This window comes from Falco punctatus (assembly GCF_963210335.1).
Source record: "Falco punctatus genome assembly, chromosome: 8".
In the NCBI taxonomy this organism is placed as follows: Eukaryota; Metazoa; Chordata; class Aves; order Falconiformes; family Falconidae; genus Falco; species Falco punctatus.
The window spans coordinates 46,600,562-46,623,076 of record NC_137588.1 but is presented as its reverse complement, the minus strand read 5'-3'; the positions used below and the strand labels follow the sequence as shown (position 1 = coordinate 46,623,076).

Here is a 22,515-nt window from a genome sequence, read left to right as displayed (position 1 = left end):
GCAGCAGATGCTAAATCTGCTGGGAATAGTTTGAAAAGCCACCCCTTCGTGAGAGTGCGGCTGCAGAGGCACCCTCCCCGGCTCAGGTGCTGCGGGTTGGCCTCTTGGGCCAGGTAGCCATCTCCTTGCCTGGAGTGCCCCCAAGAGCAGGTCTGGCACATCACACGCAGAGGTGTCCAGAGGTCACTTTAAGGGCAGGATGCTCTCATATTCCCCCTGAGGATGTAACAGATGGAGTGCTACGGAGATGCTCTCTAGGGCACTCCTGCAGCAGGACAGTGCAAACAATTGACAAATTTGGCCTCAAAGGCATGCCCACAGACGAGGTGAATGCAGCGATAAAGCCCGATTCATAAAAGGGAGATAAAATACATTGTCAAAATATTACCTTCCAAATCTACTCGGAGAGAGGATTAAAATCTTTCTGCACTTACTACTGAACTACGTCCTTATATCTTAGTGACCATATATAAGGAGTTGCCCATAATGCACAGAGTATAATTGTAAAGGACGGTAGGAAATGACTCACTTACTAGCTTGCTGTCGGAGGACTGCATCATAAAATATTGGCTGTGGTCTCACATCATACCACACAGGCAGGAGAATTCGTATCAGCACACAGAGGCTATAGAATTACATTTTCTCATCAAACCCCAGACATACACCATAGATTACAGGCACTCTACTGGCAGCACGCTTGGCTGAAACAGGCTTGCAACGAGAGACCAGGAGATTGGCTTGCAAGATACACGTCTTGTGTTTTGCTGTCACTTTGCTATACTTTATGAAATTTGAAAACAAGAGGTCATGAACTACAGCCGAAGCAGGAGCCAGAGTATAACCATCATCTCCCTGGCCCACAAGCAGTTTGGGATAAGGAGCAAACTGCAAATATATTCCACAACAGGAGGAGGACTGCATGTGCTGGGCCATCATCGGTAGGCAATACAGCAGCATTAAGTCAGTGGCTTTCACATCTTGTCATGCTTAGCACCAGCATTGCTGTCTGGGAGCTGAAACTCAATTAATGTGGACAAACTATGATTTAGATCCAGACAGTGTGTGTTACAGGTCTCACGCTGGCAATAGTCTGCTGAAGATCCAGTTTATAATGATACCAACTTGAAAATTTGGGCTTTTCCATGCAAGTCATTGCAGGACAATCTCTGAGCAGTCCAAGGTAGTAGGTGGTACATTAATTACAGCTGGCTGGGGGTGGGTGGGTGGGTTTCTTTGTGGTTTTGGTAGTTTTTTGTTTGGTTGGTTGGGTTTTTTTTTCTATGAAATCCTAGAATGTTGAAACTAAAACTGGCCAGGGATAAAACCTTTTACCTTTATAAACCTCTGTAAAGTTAAATCACTTTGCCCTCTTTCAACCATTTCAAGCATAAAAACCTGTTAACATTATTTTTGCTTAATATTATCAGTAAATATGTTGCATGTGCTTATAATTGCCAATGAATTATTTTAACTCATCTGAACAGTGTTTGCTTGATGAACAACTTTCAAAGGATTTAGATTTCAGTGAATGTCCTTACTGAAAAACCTGAAAATTTTAATGGGAAAGGAAACAAATTCCTTACCTAGCACAAACAGGAGAAGTTTCAACACAAGAGCCCTAAAGAAACATAAAACAAGAGAGAGCCACTGACCAAGACTTTTGGTCTACACAAACAAGGAAGAAAAAAAAAAAAAAAGGCAGAGGAAGAAGCACTCAAAATTGGAAGACAGAAGTAATCAAGAAATACAGTCTAGTTCATTCCCTGCATCAAAAGACCTCAAGCTTGGCACACTAAACCTGCGCTGCTACAGATTTTCCATTGTATTAGATTTTTTCACGTGACAGTTTACTGGTCCTGGCAGTGGTCACCACTGCTGCCATCTAAATCACCTTTAAAATTGCTAATCCACATCATTACCTGTGCTTCAGCAGGAATTCTGCACCATGCTAGAAAATTTTGCCACAGTGATATTAAAATCTGCATTTTGTAACATTCTTTGCAACAAATTTTGTGGGTTAGGGGAACACTACTTAATTTACGGTTCTTTGATGTTTGTAACAAGATTGTTAATACAATTTTAGCACACAAAAGGGCAGCTAGATTCAATTAACTGTATTTGAAAGTACATCAAGATCCTTTGGAGAATGTACTAGAGATAAGAGGGGCAAAACATTATTACCGAGCAACTGTCATATGATAAGGTCAAGGTATTGTTAGGTAATGAAATACAGACTTAATATATCTTCTGTTAGATATGGAACAGGCAGGACCACAGTGTACTTTATTAGAATAATTCTAATTTGAAAATCAAGATACAAGAGGTGATGGCCAGATAAAGCAATGTTTTTTAACTAACCAAAGAGGGATAATCTGTGCATTTAACGTCTCGGCTCCAGACACCAACACAACCGGTGCTGGGACACTTTTCATAGACTTAGTTACCCTGTCTGTAATTAGTAATAGCTAAAAACACATGCAAAGGTTTAATATAGTTAAGTATCTCATTATATTGATCATGCAATAGGCAACACAGTGCACAAATTTTCCACTGCCCGGGGTCCATGAAGCACTGATTAAACTATTCCTTCAGAGAGCACCCAGAAAGGACAGGAGAGGGCCTTTAACAGAGGGTTTGATTTGTTTCCAGAATAGACCCTAACTGATGCTGTGTCCTCATTTGAATGAAAAAATGGAACTTTGCCAAAATTCAGATCTTTAATGCAGAAAGGAATTAATTCTCTCTTAGTCATGAGAAAAAAAAAAAAGTCTCATTTGGTGTGTTTAAGCTCTCATTTACTTTCTATCTTACTAATGGCTGTTTCTTACTGTTGTTTCCTACATATCTGCGTATCTGTTCTTCACACTCATACCTGGGCAGCTTAACATTACCCAGAAGTTTCCCACAAACACTGTCACTCATCATTCTCTTCTGCTATGGGTTAAATATCTCTTATGTACTCTCAGGCCATCCCTTTGATTTTGGGGTAGTTTCTAGGTATAAATTGAGGGAAAGAAAAATTGCAAATACTTGAATATTTCTGTCTTCACATTTCTTTCTTCCTTCTCTTATATCTGTTTATCTCTTGTTCCTAATATCCCCCAACTTCCCTGCTTTCACTCTGTCCTGGGAACTACAGACATACATATTTTCCTTCATAATGTTGAAATCAAAGGTTCTTTTCCAGCATGTTTTCCCCCTGGACCAATGTGGATATCAAAGAGCAGAGTCTGTACGTACTCTACAAGCCAAACACAAAAGACCTTCAGCCTTTTTTTTGACACTAATGGATGATATTACTGACTGCAAAACTATCTGTTGTGTATGTACTTTACAGCACCTTGATTCCCAAAGAGTCTATGTCCCCTAAGAATAAAAGTCTCTCTTTTTTTCTCCACTGGTAACTGAGGGGGCTCACGCAACACACAAGGTGAAACAGAGACCAAAGTATTTCACTGAGACAGAACAAATGCAGGCATAAGTACCTGACCAACAATTCCATGTCTACAAAATACACACTGAATCAACTAATCCCTTACCTGGATTGACAGAGTCATTGTTTTTTAAAGAAGAGGAGACATGCGGATAAGCTAACCTCTTCAACAACACAGGCTGACAGCAGCCTACCAAATCCTGCTCTAGCAAACCTAAAACATCTGTTTGAGCTAGTCTGTATGTTTAGCTGTGATTCAAAGAATTTAAGGGATGGAGCCCCTACTGTGAGAAAGGGGAAAATAGATCCCTTGCCTAGATCCCTTGGTGAACAGATCCCTCACAAGTTTCACACTGTCCACAAACCCTTCAGCTGGAAGCATACCTTCCAGACAGCAACATCAATCAGCATCACGGCACAAATCCACTGGAAAATGGGATCTCATTGCTCCAGCTCTACCACAGGCTGGAACCACATCACTCACCACCGCAGCCACTGCACAGGGTCCTCCGCTGGTCCCTGGATGAGCCCCCGACCAGAATCCCCATCATCTGCAGAAAGAACACATGCAGAACTCCATCAGGGTAAGTAATGAGATGCAAATGTATTCCTTCAGAGGTTGATCCAAAGCCCAGTGAAGTCAATTATTATTAATGTAATTAGTACCATATAAGCAGTTCAAGACATAATTCAAGTCAGGTCTCCACCAAGCCAAGCTGCAGATATATGCAGAACAGAATTAAAGGGTTTACAATCTAAACGGGTGTGACAGACAAAAAGAAAGAGAGGAAGGAGATGTGAGGTGATATAAAAAGAGCAGATAAGCTGCCACAGAAACCAAATCTTAATCCTTGTGCTTTGTCTGTCAAAGTGTGCAGATGTCAGCAGGAATTTTCAATAAATGTTAAATCAACAATGTGTTAATTAAACAGTATTTTGAGCCTTTACTTGTAAAGAATTTTCTCTCCTTACATTTTCATTAATTTTACCTTGCCTTTAGCAAACAGAAGCACACTTCTTATTTCTATAGCAGTAGCTATATATTCAGGGTCATTCAAGCCAAGTCAATGGAATGACCCTGCAGTTACAAGCATGAATGAAGAGCTGAACAAAACCCACCATGAGCTTTGCTTTATTCTGTATCAGTAATTAAAAATGCCTGAGTCACATTGTGCACTTCCGCACTCCTACACACACAACCTCCTGCAAGGTAGACAGTTTGCTCGAGTGTCATGGCAGATGCCAACCCACGATACCTTTGCTGCATGCTGGCACCAGGTCAAACCCTATTCTGCCCCCCAGCCCAGAAGGGAGCGTTTACATTTGCAGAGGGAGGGGTTGAGTTGAAAGCAGCGAGAAAGGGAAGGTGGCTCGGTGTGATGCAGAGGAGCTCCCACTCCTCCTTCACCCTGCACAACACCCTCTCCCCAGGCTTGTGGCCACTGTGGCTGGTGCAGTGCGAGCACCCTCTGCTGCTCTCCTCCCTCCTGCCAACATGCCCTTGGCATCTTTCAGATCCCACCCAAACACATGCAAGGGATACTCCTGGTACCCCAGCACCCAGAGTCTGTCAAGGCTCGCTTCCACCCTGTGCACCAGGCTCTGCAAGCATGTGGTCCAGTTTTACGGGTTGCAAGGGAGCACAGGACGAGAATCACGTGCACCTCCATCACTACTGCTGCAAACCTGTTAGTTTCTAAGCCAAAGGATTAAAAAAAAAAAAAGGGGGGGGGGGGGGGGGAGGGGGCAGGAAACTTTTCTTGTTCTGTAATTCTAGTGCCTGGGTGTAACTGAGGAGACCGGCTGCATCAAAGCCCTCGGCGACAGCATGGGCTTTATCTGGGAATTTTTGTAACTGCCATTGCTATTAGACCATATGAATGCAATTATAATATTCCAATAGAAATCAGTTGAGTATGTGGTAAACCAAGGGAACATACAAGGGAATGTGTGTAAGATAATCTCCCTATCGTGCACATACAAGGGCACCGGGATTTCTTCCAAAATCCAGCCGTTCCCCACACCTCCCTGGTGCTCCCAGAGGAAGGACAGCAAAGGCTGGCTGAAGCTCCACTTGTGGGGATGGAGGACTACCAGGTCACCCCTGAAATCGCAAGCCAGCCAGCCACACCGGGGCAGATGAGGAAAAGCAGTGGTGGGAAGATCTTTTGTAGCTGGAAAAGGCAAGTCAACATGTAAATCCTAGTTAAAATATCTTTATTAGCAGCATTTTAATCACTTGCAAAATCTGGACCAGGATCAAACCAAACATAAGGCAGCAGCTGCTGTAAACAGCCGTTGTTGAAATGGAAAAATGATTAGTGCTGAGGGAAGACGTCAGGCATAATAAGCCTGACTTGAATGCTGTTGGAGCTGAGCACCGGGCATGGCTGGGTACCTCAGCATCACGTGGCCTGCCCTACAAACCTCTCCTGGGCACAGAAATCCCAAGACCTATAACCTCTCTGCTTATGCAGATAACCACCTCCTGGCCGTATTTACAGCATTAACGTGCTTTTCAGCCTCTGCTTGGAGAAATGAAGAATTACACCAATGCTGGAGTGTCTCTCCTTCCATCACACGCTGTAACACTGAAAGTCATCTAAACTACTGCAGGATTAGAGAAGAGTAATTATCCATCAAAACTTGAACTGAATCCTAGATGTGCATTAGATGTATTTTGGCTCTAGCTGTATTATACTATCTTCCCCTCCTCCAAAATAAACCATATCTCAAAGCATTACCTGGCGCAACTGTAAAAGTCTGAGATTTTTTTGTGTGCTAGTGAGAATAAGATCTACAAATAAGTTTTACTTAAATTGGCCCAAACTAAACAAATACATTTTAAAATACCAGTAAACAAAACATAAAGAGCATATCACACTGACAACAAAAGTATTCTCAAACCTGGAAGACATTTTATACATGTATTTCAATTAATGCAGCTAAGTTAAATAAAAATGGGAAAACTGTGCTTCGAAACTGTGCAGGCAGAGTGCTCGGAATGTCAGAGCTTTTTCCATCTCTGCAGCACAGAAAACAGCTGGCAAATCTTAAGCAAGTTTATAAACGTTTTAGTGTCATAAAACCATTTAATTAAAAAAATAAATTGAAAATCAGATAGATTAGAAGTCACATACAAATGATTTGACCTCTTCCAGCTCTCTTCCCACCTTCAGCTACAGACATGGCAGCACTAAGGGCTTAGCTGGCCTTTTGCTGGACCTTCGGATAACCAGGTTAATACCTGAGTACACCAATCCACGCATCACCTCCAGGCAGCTAAGCCCAGCCCCTGCTATTGGCCTTCGTATTTCTGAAGTGATCAGAAGCGTACTTGCCTAATTTTAGTGGTTCCTAGTCCAAGCCAAAAAGCTTTAAATGGGTGCAGGTGAGCACCACAGCCTGGCGTAGTTCTTGCTTCTGTGGCTGCTCAACAGGCTGAGCTTCAGCAGTAACTAGTAATGCAATTTTCACTCCCTCGTCCAAGGTATTTTCTGTGGTGTACACAAGTTAATTCCTTACCAAAGTGAAGATGTGTATACTGGGAATACTCCTTTTTTCCAGGAGGGACAACTCTGCAGTGGAAGACACCACACTGGGATCGGACCGGATCAGAGAGCTAGTGTTTGTTATGCACAAACTCAACGATGTCTATAAAGGAATGGCAAGCATGCATGTTGGTGAGTATTTTACGGTTGGCATTAATATCTCTTTTGATACTTGGCAAGTAAAAGAGAGCTCAGGCAATGGGTGAGAAAGCTATAACACAATGCACGCAGCCAGCACCAATGTGGGTTTTTCATTGTTTTAACAAAAACCGCTCAAATCTGCTTTTACTGCACGTGCCACTGTAGACATAGGAAAGGTGAAAAATGAACTTTTAACCTGAGTTTCAGGTTTAACTGTTCTTCATACTGTAGAACATATTCAGGTCACCCTGAAGAGAAGTTCAGTTTTAACTGCTGCTCTCAAATGTTGCAGTTTCAGCAATGTTCCTCCTATGCCAGCAGTGCTTAGCGCGATGTTCTTGATTTTCGTATTGTACTGATACACTTTACATACTCCCTCAAAAACAACTGGTCCATCTCTCCAGTCAGTCAAAATGACTGGGTATAGTTTGTGCTACTGCAGTGCATGCTAGCTGTCCGTCTTCAGCTGCCCCAGGCTACCACGATGAAACAGCTTTTCTGTCCACTCCTCCAGTAGTTTCCCCCTTTCATTATCCTTAATACCAATAATACTATTTGATATTACTAATACTATATCTTTAATATATTTCAAATTCATTCAAGCCATCTCCCCACTCCTACTAGATGCTTAGGTCCAGTGTCAAATCCTGTGAGTTGCTGAGTGTATTTGATTTTCACTGATGTTGGCCCGCTAACATCAGTGAAAGTCCCACTAAGTGGATCATTCAGGTATTACTTGAACAAACCCCATTTAAATAGCTTAACCCAGCTGAGAACCAGTTTTGCAAAAGCAAGAACATTTCTGTTCAGATTCCTGCACGAGAACAATTCACACTGCCATGAGGGCATCTCTCTGAAGCAGCAAACATTGGTGGGATGATACTGATTGCCATTAGCTCAGACTGTGGCTCTTCAACACCAGGAAAGGTCTGCAAATCACAAGAGCTGTCCCGTCAAGTCAGTGCAAAGGTCTATACAGGCTACGGCTGGGATTCAGACATGCTAGTGGAGAATGCAAGAACAGGATGAGCACAGAGCCGTAACTGCTTTCGCACAGGTTTCATCGGGAACTGTTAAGCAGAGAAGTGACCATATAACAACGCATGACCAACAGCACCTATGTAACATTGGAGCCTACAAGCAGCATCTCTCGTCCAAACAACTTGAAACTTCTTACTGTTATTAGCCACGGGTGAAATTACACCATCAGGATGCAACTCCAAATATACATCGTAGTGTGTCCTCAGAAACAGGTATAAAAACTATTCCAAAACTAAATTATTTATCTCCCATGACTAGAACTACAACTCCTACTGTGACGCCCTAGTCCTGCTTGCTACCCAAAGAGTCTCCCTCCCCTTCCTCATTGCCACAATGCTGCGAGAAATTCCAACTTCGAAAGCAGCTCAAATAATTTCAAGTATAAACACATACACGTGCCTTCAGCATTCACGTGTGTCATGGGGAGCATAAGCGAATTCCTTAAATCCTCTGCATTTCAAACACTGAGTCTCAAAACACTATGTAGGCTCGAGAAGTTACTTCATCCTAATCAACTCTTAGTCCTGTCTGACTCAGGAGGGGGAAAAAAAGCATTGTTTAGTATTTTTCATTTCCATAAGGGGGAGCTTTTGCACAGAGGATTACTGTTGGTGACTCTCCAGCCCCAGAGACTTCACACAATCACAGCTCATTGAGACCTATTTCTGCGTTAATTGCCCTGCTGGGGAGAGGCGGTGCAAGAGAGGTCCCACGGTTTGCACTCGCACCCAGCACCTGCCGAGCTGCGATCTTGTGAGGGTGGAAAACGTTTTTGCATTAACCAGAAGTATTTGACCCGTGCTCAAGTGTGAGTTCTGTTTGTATAATTTTATTAGTGGAAGGTTAACATTTTCATTTAGCTAACGCATAATTTATACCACCAACAATGCAAATTACTCTCTGCGGTTTGGAGATTGATTCTGCCTAGTAAATATTAAGATTTGTGGGATGAAAAATAATTGCGAGGGTTACGTGTCAAGATCTGCGTCAGGGTGATGTGGTAACAGGCTATTGACTGTTAATAGTTGGGCTTGAAATTAAAAATCTTGCTGTAAACATTCTTCAGGCAACACCACCCGTGTTTGAAGGGGAAGCAATTGTTTCTACCTGTTACGGTAGCAGTTGAGTAAATATATGGATGGTTAAAATTCAAACACTTCCCACTGGAGAGGTGGCAAAAATGTCACATGTGAATCATCAGGTGTTATTGATGAGTTTGCATATGCAAATCAGATAAGCTAGAAATGTACTGATTTCCTACACAACATTTAAAAACTTTTGTTGAAAATAAGTTAGGAATGAAAACCTAACACTGTAAAAGACCTTTAAAGTGTAATTTTAGACCTCTACTGCAAATCCCCTTGGAAAAAGGTTGGTCTTCATGCTTAAACCTGTACTATTTTTGAGAAAAAATGAATGGCCACCATTTAACACTGCATACAGCATCTGCTAAAGTTCTTTCAACCTTCACAATCTTCCAGGATTTCTGGGGTAAAACCAAACTCCCATACTCAGCTTAAGGCCTCTTATTTCAATAATTTGAGCCAGCTCTGTGATAGCCAGAAACTGTACTCTTCTCCAAAACTTTCACTTACAATTTTGTTTATTTTTCATTTTTGGTTTCTGTTCTGTCACAGCTACAAATGAGCTAGGTCATTCAGACAAAATCCCCCAGTTCCTGCCAGTGTATCTGTAATCCATAACGGTCACTTCTGAAAACACATGCTTTCACCCCTGCTATTACAGAAATGCCTGATTTGGAGAGATACCTCATGAGCATCACTTTGGCACAGGTACCCCTGCTCTGCAAAGGTGCATTCGAACACCGAGCAGGGAACAGAAAACACCGTCCCCACTTCAGCTTAATTTCTGGTCAAAAAGAGTTGCGAATTGCAGTTAGAAGAGGACACAGTAAACCACTGATGAGAAAGTGTGAACAGTTCATAACATTTGGAGGATCCAGCAATCTAGTATAACATGAAGGAGGATCCAGGGAACCAGAGCCCTGTCAGCCCGACCTCGGTGCCGGGAAGGTGATGGAGCAGATCATCCCCAGCACCATCACACGGCACGTGCAGGACACCCAGGGGATCAGGCCCTGCCTGACAGCCCCGATCTCCTGCTAGGAGCAGCTGCCCGGCCTGGTGGGCGAGGGAGAGGCTGTGGCTGGTGTGTCCTGGGCCTTAGTGAAGCCTCTGACACCGTCTCCCACAGCCTCTCCTGCAGCCACCGGCTGCTCATGGCTGCCCGGGGGGCTCTGCGCTGGGGTCAAAGCTGGCTGGGTGGCCGGGCCAGAGAGCGGTGGGGAATGGAGTCACATCCCGCTGGCCCCTCCAACCCTGGGTTGGGGTTTGGGCCCCTCACGGCCAGAGGGACATGGAGGGGCTGGAGCGTGTCCAGAGCCGGGCACGGGGCTGGGGAAGGGGCTGGGGCACAAGTGCTGGGAGGGGCGGTGGGGGGAACTGGGGGGGTTTAGTCTGGAGAAGGCTCCGGGGGGACCTTATCGCTCCCCACAGCTGCCTGACAGGGGCTGTAGGCAGGGGGGGTCGGTCTCTTCTCCTCCAGGTAACAAGTGACAGGACAAGAGGAAACGGCCTCAAGTTGCACCAGGGGAGGTTTAGGTTGGCTATTAGGAAAGATTTCTTCACCAAAAGGGTGGTCAAGCCCTGGAACAGGCTGCCCAGGGTGGTGGTGGAATCACCATCCCTGGAGGTGTTTAAACAAACACACAGATGTGGTGCTTAGCGATATGGTTTAGTGGTGGACATGTTAGTCCTGGGTTAATGGTTGGGCTTGATGATCTTAAAGGTCATTTCCCACCTAAATGATTCTATGATTTTTTTCAAAGGAGTACTGGCTTTTAAGTTTGGTGCAGCCAGTGTAACATAAATGCATATTTTGATTTGGTCAATTACTGTATCTCATTTGCATAACAATTTCTCAGGTGCTAAATGCACACATATTCCATTTTTATTGGGGTAGATGTTAAAGAATTTGTTATCTACATACAGTGGAAACTAGAACCCTCCTACATTAACGTCTAGAGAAATCAACTCATGTCCACAAAGAATCCACACTACATGCCCTGGGTTACACTACATATGAGCTGCCTTTGATAGTAAGGAAACATTACTGCATGTTTAGAGACACAAAACCTGTATCAATAATGAACACAGGCCCAAGGTGTCACCTCTAGTCATTCTGTACAGTAGGACAGAGCAGAGCTACCTTGGCTGCCTTGCTGCAGGTCAAAAACAAGTGTTCTGTTGGGTCTGCGATCTCTTATCCCTTATCTTATATCTTGCATGTAAGAAAATGGCTCACATCATTCATGCTCCTCTGAGAAATTATTTGAGATTTTTAGTTTTGCTGTTCAGTTTTGAAAATTACTCAGCGCAGATTAAGTGGCGTTACACACCTTTCTTCTCTAACCTGAAAATGCACTGTATGTTAAGCAAGCCTCCAGCAACTGTAAGGGAAGGAATTCCACGGGAACATGTGGCTGCCTGGGCTGAAAGCAGGTCAAGAAAACTGATCTCATCCTAATCCCATAAAAGGATAGCTTTCCAGAAATCCCAGGCAAAGAGCCTGTTTTAGAGAAGTTCAACATACCAGAAAATCAGGTCACTTACTTAGGTGCCTCCAAACCGATTCAGGTGTGTAATTTACCAGGTCAGACAAAGGCTTTTCCATGAGACCCAGAACAAATTAAGCAAATTTGGGTCTCACTTCCTCATACAGCAAACCGCAATAACACTGCTTGCTTCTTCCAGTGCTTTTTCTGCCTCTCATAAACCACCTGGGGCAGGAACAGTCTCTTGCTATTTGCAGTTCAGGACACAATTCAACAGGGGGCCAGCTGTAGGTGAGGCCATTATACAAATAATAATGCAAAAGTAAATAATGCATATAAACTAGTGACGTAAGTGTAGACATGAGGTGGTAGGAGTCAAAGAACGGGTTATATTAGTTATTAAAATAACTATGGAAAAGGGTGACATTCATCTCCTGAAATCTTTTGGTTGAGTCTTGCTAAAGTATATGCTCTATTCCTGCAAGATTTATAGGCTTAATACGGGAATCAAAGAGAATCAGTAAAGTACCTCTTGGCTTCAAACATCTCTGGATCTTGAGTGAGTAAATGAGTTGCCATGAAATAAAGTCCCTTTTTAAATTCAAAGTAAAACATACCTGCATTTACAATCTGAGGAGACAGATACTGAGGAGATACAGTATCAGATCACAGGCATGTTTCCTCTGGTACAAGGCTAGGGGAGATCAGTCCAAAGAAAACTACTTAGCAGATTGAAGCAGTTGAAAAAAAAGTACATTTACTCGTTAACGTCTAATAGTCTCAGATGTCTATGGTACAAAGGAAAGTATTTGAACAGCTTAAAAGTTTTATGGTTAGAATAACATTCAATAAAAAATACATTTTTGCAGGACTGGTTAAGAAACCGCAGGCAGGCGGGAATTCCGGGAAAGCCCCCATTCCTCTGGGGAGGAGGCGGTGGGGACTAGGGAGAGGGCTCCCTGTGCTGCCGTTGTACACTAGAGAAATAGGGAAGGGATGTTTGGGTTTTTTTCCCTAAAACATCTTTCTTTGATCGGGCAGGTGGGCTCAGTCTCAGAGACGTAGCTTTCTGCTAGGAAAATCCTAACTCCAAAAGCTGGGTGCTATCTTTACAATCTCCTCAGAAATCTGACATGTTCTGTGTGTCACTGAAACCCCACATATCCGTAAGCTTATTTAGAAAAAAAGTCATGAACTTTTGGAGCAATGCTGACTCTGGACAGAGAAGTTCTGGGCCAAGCTTCAAATACAAATCTATAAATCATGGGGTGGGTGTATCAACACCAGAGCAGGAGATTTACTGTTTCTCATGATTTGGGGAGCTGAAACCGGGTGAGATTCCGTGTTTTTTAATGAGTTTGACCTAGAATTTTAAAATGCCTTTGATTCCCAAATTCGAAGTGGAAGTCAGAGAAATAAGCCTACATGAACCAGACCCAAGAATGTATCTCCGCTAAGTTCTGTGAAGTGAAAGCGCAGCTTTGCAACAGCTTTTGTTGACATCTTCGTTCCAGCAGGTTTCTAAAACAGTAACTTCTGACTGCCCAAATGCAAAATGTCCTCACTGCAGTATTCTCAAATAGGTCTTAAAAAAAAATAAAATCTGATTATAGATTACACATGCATTAAGAAAATGCATCATGTGACCCAAGCATCTTATGGTGTTTCCAGGAGTTACCTTCTCCCTCTGTTGGCATCAACTGATGCCAGTGTGAACTAAAGGACATTAAGACTGAGAGGGAAACAGAAAAAAACTAATGGAACGAGGACACCTGTATATTTACTACCGTTTCCTTGACAGGTATCTTCCCACGCTTAAGGTGTGCTACATAAGTACATCAGTGGCTGCATCCACCTCCATTTTGTAGAAACACGTTTGTGCTCAGGTCTGAGGAGGCAGGTGGATTACAGCAACACAGACAACTGCCCTCAACAGATTTGCACAGAATAAGAGGACAAATCAGTGTCCTCAAACTTGCAAGTGAAAATATCCCAGTGAAATTGTTAAAGAGCCAGGCAACTACACAGTCGCAACAATTTCTAAACTGCTGCGTACTGACACATTTCCCTGATCCTCCAGCCCAAGTAACGGATGAGCCAGTTTTATAATACCGCCTTTTCAAGTCTTGGTTTAAATACATATATACCTATTTTTTTCTCTCACCATGTTGATGTGAAGGACTGCTGGTTAACAAGTATGTAGCAGACAATCCTGGGAATGTATTCTTCAGGTCTTTCTATATGAGAACTGGACCAGAATTACAGGTATCTATATGTATTTTTAACCTGACAGTCCACAATCTTAATAGGCACAAGCACATTTTGTGCACACAGTCCTCACAAACAGATCCTTCAGCTTCCTGTCCCAGAGCAGCCTGCAGTGCTAAAGTACCAATACTTCATCTCCACAACAGATGCCAGTAGACAGATTTTCTTTGATGTGTGAGAAAATGTGCTATGTCTTTGTTCTATAAGTAAAATCATGTACCACTTCCCATACATGGAGTAGTTTGCTGCCTGTGCAGAAGGTTATCGTGATCTTTAACCCTGCAGGGGAGACCACGCTGCATGTAATACTGGGGATAAATAACAGAGGAACAGGTAAACATACCAGGAATGATAGTTTTGTTACTCTCATTGTTCCAGATGTGCCCCTTCTAATGTGCTCAGCACACAGCCTGTTTTACTATCCGTAATCCCACTGTACTCTCTTGCCTTTAATTCCATTTTATCCTCTTGCACCTCCCACTATGTTCTCTTTCAGTTTTAAAGTGTCCTGATTAGCAGGCACTACAACAGGCAAAGAAGAAGGAAAAAAAAAAGAAAAAAAAACCAAACTTGTGGTGTAGGAAGATACCCTCTCCCTCTGAAAGAGATTCAATTAATTCTCTCATTCAATAAAATGTGATTACATTCCCTACTCCCTTTTACTGCCTTTGAGCCAGCTAGAGAGATGTTCCACCAGAAGGTACAGTCCAACTTATTGGGAGGGAATAAAACATCAGTTCTAAATGAGAGTTATCAAAAACCAGGTCCAACTGATTGAATAGGTTCACCTAATTACTTGAAAAATCACTTCTCCACACTTCTTTTTAGCCACATATAGCAGAAGAGCAGCTGCCAGCAGTGCTCACTTTGGAGGGCTGCTCAGCAGCGTGCGTGATAGCAACCAGGTTTAGACTGCTCATGGTTGGCTGGTGACAACACAAGTCCAATTACATCAATAGATGACATTAAGTGGAGATACTAGAGAAAGCAAAAGGCCATTGCTGAGCCACTGTTGCACCTTCTAAGCCAGGTTTACATTAATATTGATGAATACAACACCTTCATCGTTTGGGCTTTCAAAAAATTCATACTTTCACAGCCTACATACACAAGCAATGCTGCAGATCCTGTGAGCTGCTGTACTGTTTGGCTGCTGGTACCGAGTTGTCTACTGTCTAAAACTGCCTGCAAACAGGCAAAAACCTTCTTGTGGTTGTGATCTACATCAATAAATTGGAAGGATTCACTATCAGTGAAAAGACAAAAAACGCAAGGAAAAGATATGGACATAAATCCTGAAATAAAGGTGACTGACTTGAGCATTATTTGGTGATATTGAGCTGAGCTCTCCATAAATGAAGTTTATGGCCATCATTTTAGAAAATGTGTATGGCATGAAGGTGAGAAGTCCACACCACAAGTTACCCAGAAGCTTCTTCTAGGTAAGGGACACAGCAGTGTAACACCTTCCCCCCCACCCAGCCCCCAGCCCTGCTCCTCAGCACTCACACAGCTCTGCGCTCCCTGTTCTACAAGAAAATAACACCCACAACTGTAAGTTCTAACATTCCTACAGCTGTGGGACTGGCCGTGCCTCTGTCCTACCTGGTCTCAAGAGAAAGCAGTCACCATCCTTCTGTCAAACCTGGCTGAACCTTGGCCATAAGCTTTAGAAGTTGCCTGAGAGCATCCCCCTCCACCCAGACACATGACAGCATAACCCTTGCTGCCACTAGAAAAAAACTAAACCGTATTATTTGTGTTAAGATGCTACCTAAGAAGGCACAAAGGAGAAGTCAGGGCTCCTTGTGCCAGGTGTCATATAGGCATAACTATAGAGTAGAAAAGAGTCTGCAAGCCCGCAGGCTTGCACCTGAGCTGACAAGACAGGTGAAGGACAAGACAAGAACCCAAAGCATGAAGTCTACAAGTCACGCTCTGGCTGAGAGAACCTGGCTCTATAGCCCTGTCCAAGAGATGGTACAGCAAGGCTTCTTGGAAGCCTTCTGAGAAACTCCTCTGTTGTGTGGCAGTGCCAGCTTACTCCAATAGAAAGCATATGCAGGACGTTTCCAGAAATTACTTTACTCAAAAAAAAAAAAAGTTTGTTTCTGAGAACTAATTTTCCAAATAGAAGCTTCATTTTCTTACTCAGAAAAATTCCCCACTTCAGCTGTAAATGTTAAAATTTACATTTTAAAGAGTCTTAAAATTTTACTAAGTCAAAATCAAGACAAGCATTCCGAGATGATCATTCTTTCTGAGACCTTTTTTCTTTGGAAAGTGAGACACAACAGAAATGAGACACTTTTATCACAAGTGACAACATCAGGCTTAAAGAAGGAAGCCTCGTCTCCAGTATTAAAGAATATAAAACTACTGAGGCAAATTAAGTTTTGTGCCATTTATACGGGCATAGAATCCAGTCTCTTGAAAGAAAAATCAATGAGCTTCAGGCAGCAGTCATGACAGGGAGACACTACATGAAAATTGCTTTTATTCATGCTCCCAAGTCATCTACCCTAAACAAAAGGCCATAGGTGCTGACAAGCTTCAGCTCTGCAGATTAAACCAAGACAGGAAAAGTAATTAAGGGCAAAAAATAAACAAAGGAATATTTTAGTTATCTTGGGGATGAAAGGTTCTTTTGACGGGTGTTATTAGTCTTCTAACACAAACCTTTAGGTTTGCTTGGAAGAATACTAGATCCTCTATGGGATGTCAAGTCATGAATCCATCAGAAAAAAATCTATTTTTGAAATCTTTCTATCATGCTACTAAAGGAAAAAGTTGTGTTGACAAAAGTGCCCATTGCGTCCGACATAGCCTTTCCTTGTTCGTTGTTTTAAGAAACATGAAGGAATTTGGGACTAAGGGATTTATAAACGTTGAGCAAACCCCGTCCCTTTAATCTGAAATCTGTCTTGCTTTGCCCTTAGGTTGACATTTATTGTTTAAAAACCTTGAGAAAATGTACTGAGGAATTGCCCATTCCCATCAGTTTAAGTATGAAATGTTTAAAGTGCACATATTTCATCTAGTGCCAGGTCCAGGATCGCAGCCAGGTCTTGTTTGACAACCAGATGACTAACACAAAGGGGTTCCCCTTATGAAAACGTTTAGATATGTGAGTTGGCACAGGCCAGCAGATCACAACATACCCTGCCAGGAGCCAGAGCGCAGGCATGTGCGGGGCATATGGGCAGCCACATTAAAAGCGCATTGCCATGCCGAGCTGAGCGATTGGAGTGAATAATCAGGGAGGCCAATTTGAGGGTCATTTTCTACTGCACTGTAATTCATAGAGCTGCTTAAGGGCGTTAAATGGAAACAATTTTAAGAGCGAAAATGAAAACTGACCGCACATTGCCTGGAGGTTAAGTAATGCTGATGTGCAAGTTTGTGATTACCCAATATGCACACACTGCCCGTGCTTTCAGCATGGGAGCAAGTTTTCCCCATAAATCTCTGGACTCAAAGCATTAAAGGAAGAGGAGATGAGTGGTATTTTTCCAGGGTCTTCTCTTTTCTGGTATTTCTTCTAATCCTAAATTTCATCCTCAACATTAAAATAATTTGTTCCAATTAACTTTAATCAGAAGCATTTTTGCACTGTCAGGGACTGTTAGATCCCTGACCCAGGGATCCAGCTACCACCCTTAAGGTTACTATCAAGGAGAACCTGAACTGTCTCTAGACTACACCTCACGAGAGTAGCCCTCCTCCCAGCTGGGTGTCTCTACCACCAGCCCTATGGGTGACCACCATGCTCCATGGACGGCCCCTGTGCACCCATCTCAGGTTTTGGTATTTCTTGGGCTTCAACCACATAGTGGCTGTCCTATCCTGGAAAAGACATCAACTTTACAAATGATGTAGTTAAGGTTTTTTGTGTTTATGGAGGAATCTTCTGGGTTTTTTCTGAAGGTGCTTAATAATGGCAGATATTTTCCTAGATGCACCAAATATCTCAAATTTAAAACTTCTAGTGACTATGATGTGCATCTGTTTAACAATTTTTATTATCATGATGCTCATATTTTAAATTCTGAAGTTTAAAAAGGACTAGAAAATCAGAACACTTGTTAAAAATGCTGATGCTGGCCAATATCAGAGACCACATGAGCAACAGATGATGTCAAATGTGTTTCAGTCACATGGGCTCAGCAGATTTTCAAATACTGTTGTTTTCAACCGAAATCAGAATTTTAACATTTGAAAACTAAAGATAGGGACATTTTCAACAGGGAAGTTTTTAAATTTCAAAATCCAAGTACATTGGGGAATGAAAGGTAGAAATCTGAATTAAAGTAGTTCTGCAGCTGAAGGTGACATGTGTTGACCACCTCGCTGTCACTGAGGTAACACAACACAACAGCACGCCCAAGGGCTGCCAGGCAGCTATGGCTTCTCTTGAAGTCATTGTATAATGACCACATAGTTACGGTAAATTAAACTGCGGTATTTTGCTCTAACTCAGTAACTATTTTGCATGAAGAGAAGGTAACATGATCACAAGGAATTTTTTGGCATGGGCCACTCTCCCAATTAATATTTACCAGTCATCTCCCTGTCATTGCACCACATCATTTCCAAAATCCTCACAGCTATGCACATATGGCTCTCCAAGGATATATATTTGAGTTAAGAGGAATCTTCTTTTTCGGATCTTATGAGGTCCAGCTGTTCCTACAGCACTAATTGTAGCTTTGATTCACTCCTTTCACCACCACCTGCAGATAACGTGGTGCACTCATATGCAGTGATGTGTGCAATTCGGTGCCTCAGAACACAAAACATCCTTAACAAAACCAAGCATCAATTTTCCTTTTGACTTTCTTGCGGTAAGGTATTACTAAGACATTGTTTAAAGTCTGACAGAAGAAACAATACAAAATTTTAGGAGAACAAACTGATTTTAAGCCTACCAGAAGTTCTCCATCAAAGCAATCCAGACGTTAGATCGAAGGGTGTGTCACCAGTTTGGCTACAGCATGACCCATCGAAATTAAATTTAGAATTTCTCAAGGAGAATCCCTGGCCATTACACACCAGTCTCAACACAACCAGACAAGCAGTGTAAGACTATGCTTAAGAAATAGTTAATTTCCTGAATATGGTAATTAAATGCAATTAGGAACTGACCTGAAATCCTCCGAGTACTGTCCAGTATACAACTGGAAACCAGAAACATGTTTCCTAGTAAGTGACTTCAAAACAAGTTTTGAACAAGCTGGAAACATTCATTCATGCAGAAACTGTCCTAAGTTGCATTTGTAGCTTATCCTCCATATTCCAAGTAACAAAATACAATTAAATGACAAAAATAATTGCAACTATTAAGGATTACTTAGCAGTGCCCTACAGATACAAGTGTATTGGTACCTGCTCTCTGCTCTTCCACTGTCTCCTGCCAATACACACTAAGTTCAAAGAGTTTGTGATGGAAAAGAGCAACAATTAAACATTTTTGTCTCTCACTGGAGAACTTGTGAAGGGTGGGTGCATATTGCTGAGCACAGCTTGCCAAGCAGAGTGGCTGGAGGCCAGCAGACCTGAGCTATCCCCTCTGCTACCGGCTCAACAATTCAAAAGACACAGTAACACGCTGCCCCTACAACAGCTGAGACACCCAAGCTGGGACTTCAGTAGTTCAAATGGAAGGTAGGTTAGGATTTATCGTGGTGTAACTATAAAATGCCTGTGACATGGATGCATACCCAGGATGAACTCCTCTGATGTCAGTACAAGTAACTTCGTGTGGATCCAAAGGTCAGAGGGGGCTTCCAACAGTCTCCTCTTCCACCCAATCCCTCCATTTGAAAGCAGAGCCTACTCAGGAGATCATCACAGGACAATACACGTTGAAAGGGACCTCAGGAGGTCCTCTACTCCAACCTCCTGACCAAAACAGGTCAGCTATGAGATCAGACCAGGTTGTTCGGGGCTTTAACCAGTCTGGTCTTGAAAATCTCCCAAAGTTGAACAGCCTCTCTGGTGAATCTTACTCCACTGCCACGCACTGAATTGGCATAAACCCAAGGCTATCTCAATGTGCCTATTCTGCGGCCCTAGCAGAACACCTCTGGACATCTGCCAGTTGCCTATGAAATCCTTGGTGAAGACAAATGCCCAAGTGCCTGTCTTACTGTCAGCAGCCTCCATCATTAAGGAGTCATTGCGTCTCATCGTAATAGAGGGATCGTGTTCAGAGCTGACAGTGAAATGTCTTTCTGCCTGTGCATGAAAACCACACTTTCTGCTTCTGTTTCAAAATACCTCCAATACATCTCCCATTTCACTGCAGAACTATTACGATGCATATCAACACTATTATAATAGCTGACAGCAGCTAGTAATTTCTGGAGCTAAGATTGCAAATGACCTTCAGATAGTTTTGCATTCCTACAACTTTCCAAAGTACCATGGGGACTGAAGTATGATAAAACTGCTTCCAATGATAACAGCAAACACAGAGAACACATAACCAAGATTTAAGCAATTTATGTACTTAGTTGAGGAAACTGGCAGGCTATTCCATATGCTTACAAATCAAACAAGCAAACTCAGTGTTCAATACACTTACACCATCCCTCCTTTTATTTAGTGTGGTGTAACACATTTCTTCTTTTTTCATCATCATTCAGAACATGATCCTAAACTGAACGTAACTGGGGCTGCTACATTTGCTTCAATGACTTCAGCACTGAATCAAATTAACATGCAAAAATAAAATAAACTTGGTTTTATTAGCCAAAATGCTGCGAATTATGTAATCTCCACTAACAAGAGCAGGGTACTTACTTTCCCTCCTGAACATAAAAGTGCAAAAAATACATAAATGCATGTTGATTTCTTGGATAGAGAACAGGAAATAATTTAATTTCAGAGATGTATTAGAAACACTGTAAATTAAATGCATAGTGCTCCTACCTGGGACTATACTTATTGCCATGCTTATTTGGTTTGCAGGATTTACTATTACTAATCATTGCTGATTGCTGGGTCAGAGCTGTACAGATATTCTCACCTCAAGTCCCCCTCTAATCAGAGGCCACCCACAAATGGTGAGGTCTGCTCCTGGTTTATAGCATTTTGGGATACAAATGAGTTGTTACCACCTTATCTTCCTGTTAATGCTGCAGAGCCAGGAGTTACATCTGCATGATTTAGGACCTCACAGGGTGGGAAATGCTGAACGTGGAAAAAACAGGTTATCTTCCCTCAGCTCTGCACCATGCGAGAAAAAACTCCCTAAACATTCCTGTCTGAGATTCAGCATTCAATGTGGGCAGAACAACTGGTAAACTGGGACCTGTATTTCTTACAGACATTAACATACACTAAACAATCATCTTGACTCCACGCTGTGAACCTGCACACATCCTAACAGAAAATAGTTGGAATAATAATAGTAGCATATCACACAATTAACTCATCATGGCAAAACCTGCAATTTTGGGATTTTACAGTTGGTGATGCAACTCAGGTTTGACCCTGCTATGTGGCACACCTGGTTAGAGAACATAATTAAAAGATGTTGTGACAAAGAAGTTGACTAAACAGCACTGTATTTCAGTGATGTACCCATGCTGTTATCAGACCTGGAAGCATGATATTTTTGCCCTGTTAAGTGTCAATCCTTCATATTGCTGAGCTGGCTGCCAAAGAAATGGCTGCCAAAAAACCTGACCTTGTCAATTTTAAAACATCAATTATCCTCATTACATTATTGAAAACAGCAATGTGCCTGGAATTACACCAGCAGGAAGATGCTCTCTGACAATACAATTTCTTCCCATATAGAAGTATGCACATTAGTTCATAGCACCTTTGCACTGATTTAAAGTCTGCATTACGCAGCTCATACTGTTGTAATGATGATAATATTCTCAAAGCTGGGAAGGACTGGGAAGGAGTTAGACACTAAATAAAGCATTATTCTTGATTTTATAGTATAGCAAATATAATGTTGTTTCCAAATTCAAACAATAACCTTATAGCAGCTGAGTCCAAACCTGCACACTGAGATCAACACACATGTTACTTGCTCATAGGACCCCAAAACCGGCTTGTTTTTATGTGATGTTCACCATCCCAAAGGATCCAAGAACACCTTAGCAATTGTCTGAACTGAAGCACGGCCAGCTTTCAAACAGAACAGTTACCATTCAGCATCAGAAACGAGTGCTTTATGGCTAGGTTACCACCATCAATTTCCATGCTTTAAGAGGCTATATCCTTTTGGCAAATCTCACATAGCTACCATCACCTCTCAGTATTGTAGGCATTGATCATTAACGCAGAGAAATGCTTTGCTCAAGTCTGGCTGACATGCATTTCCCATCTTCCTTCAAAACTTGGATGTATTAGGACTGATTTTAGGTCCAAGTATGGTCACAGGACAGGGATAACTTCATTTTTTGCTTATTTTTCTGTACTTAAGTCTTAAAACTTACACACTGTCTCTATGATATTGGTTTTTTTGCTCCCAGTATTATAGTTTA

The 22,515-nt window shown here is 42.3% G+C and overlaps 1 protein-coding gene across 1 annotated transcript in view; it reads right to left on the bottom strand.

Annotated features, from left to right (window-relative positions):
• LOC308068795 (uncharacterized protein) overlaps positions 1-22,515 on the bottom strand; it is a 185,376-nt gene that overhangs the window by 143,665 nt on the left and 19,196 nt on the right. Inside the window, exon 1 of the transcript XR_013930128.1 lies at positions 3,918-22,515. This exon is cut by the window's right edge and continues 19,196 nt beyond it. The gene's annotated coding sequence lies outside the window, so the exon portion shown is untranslated. The remainder of the gene's footprint in view (positions 1-3,917) is intronic.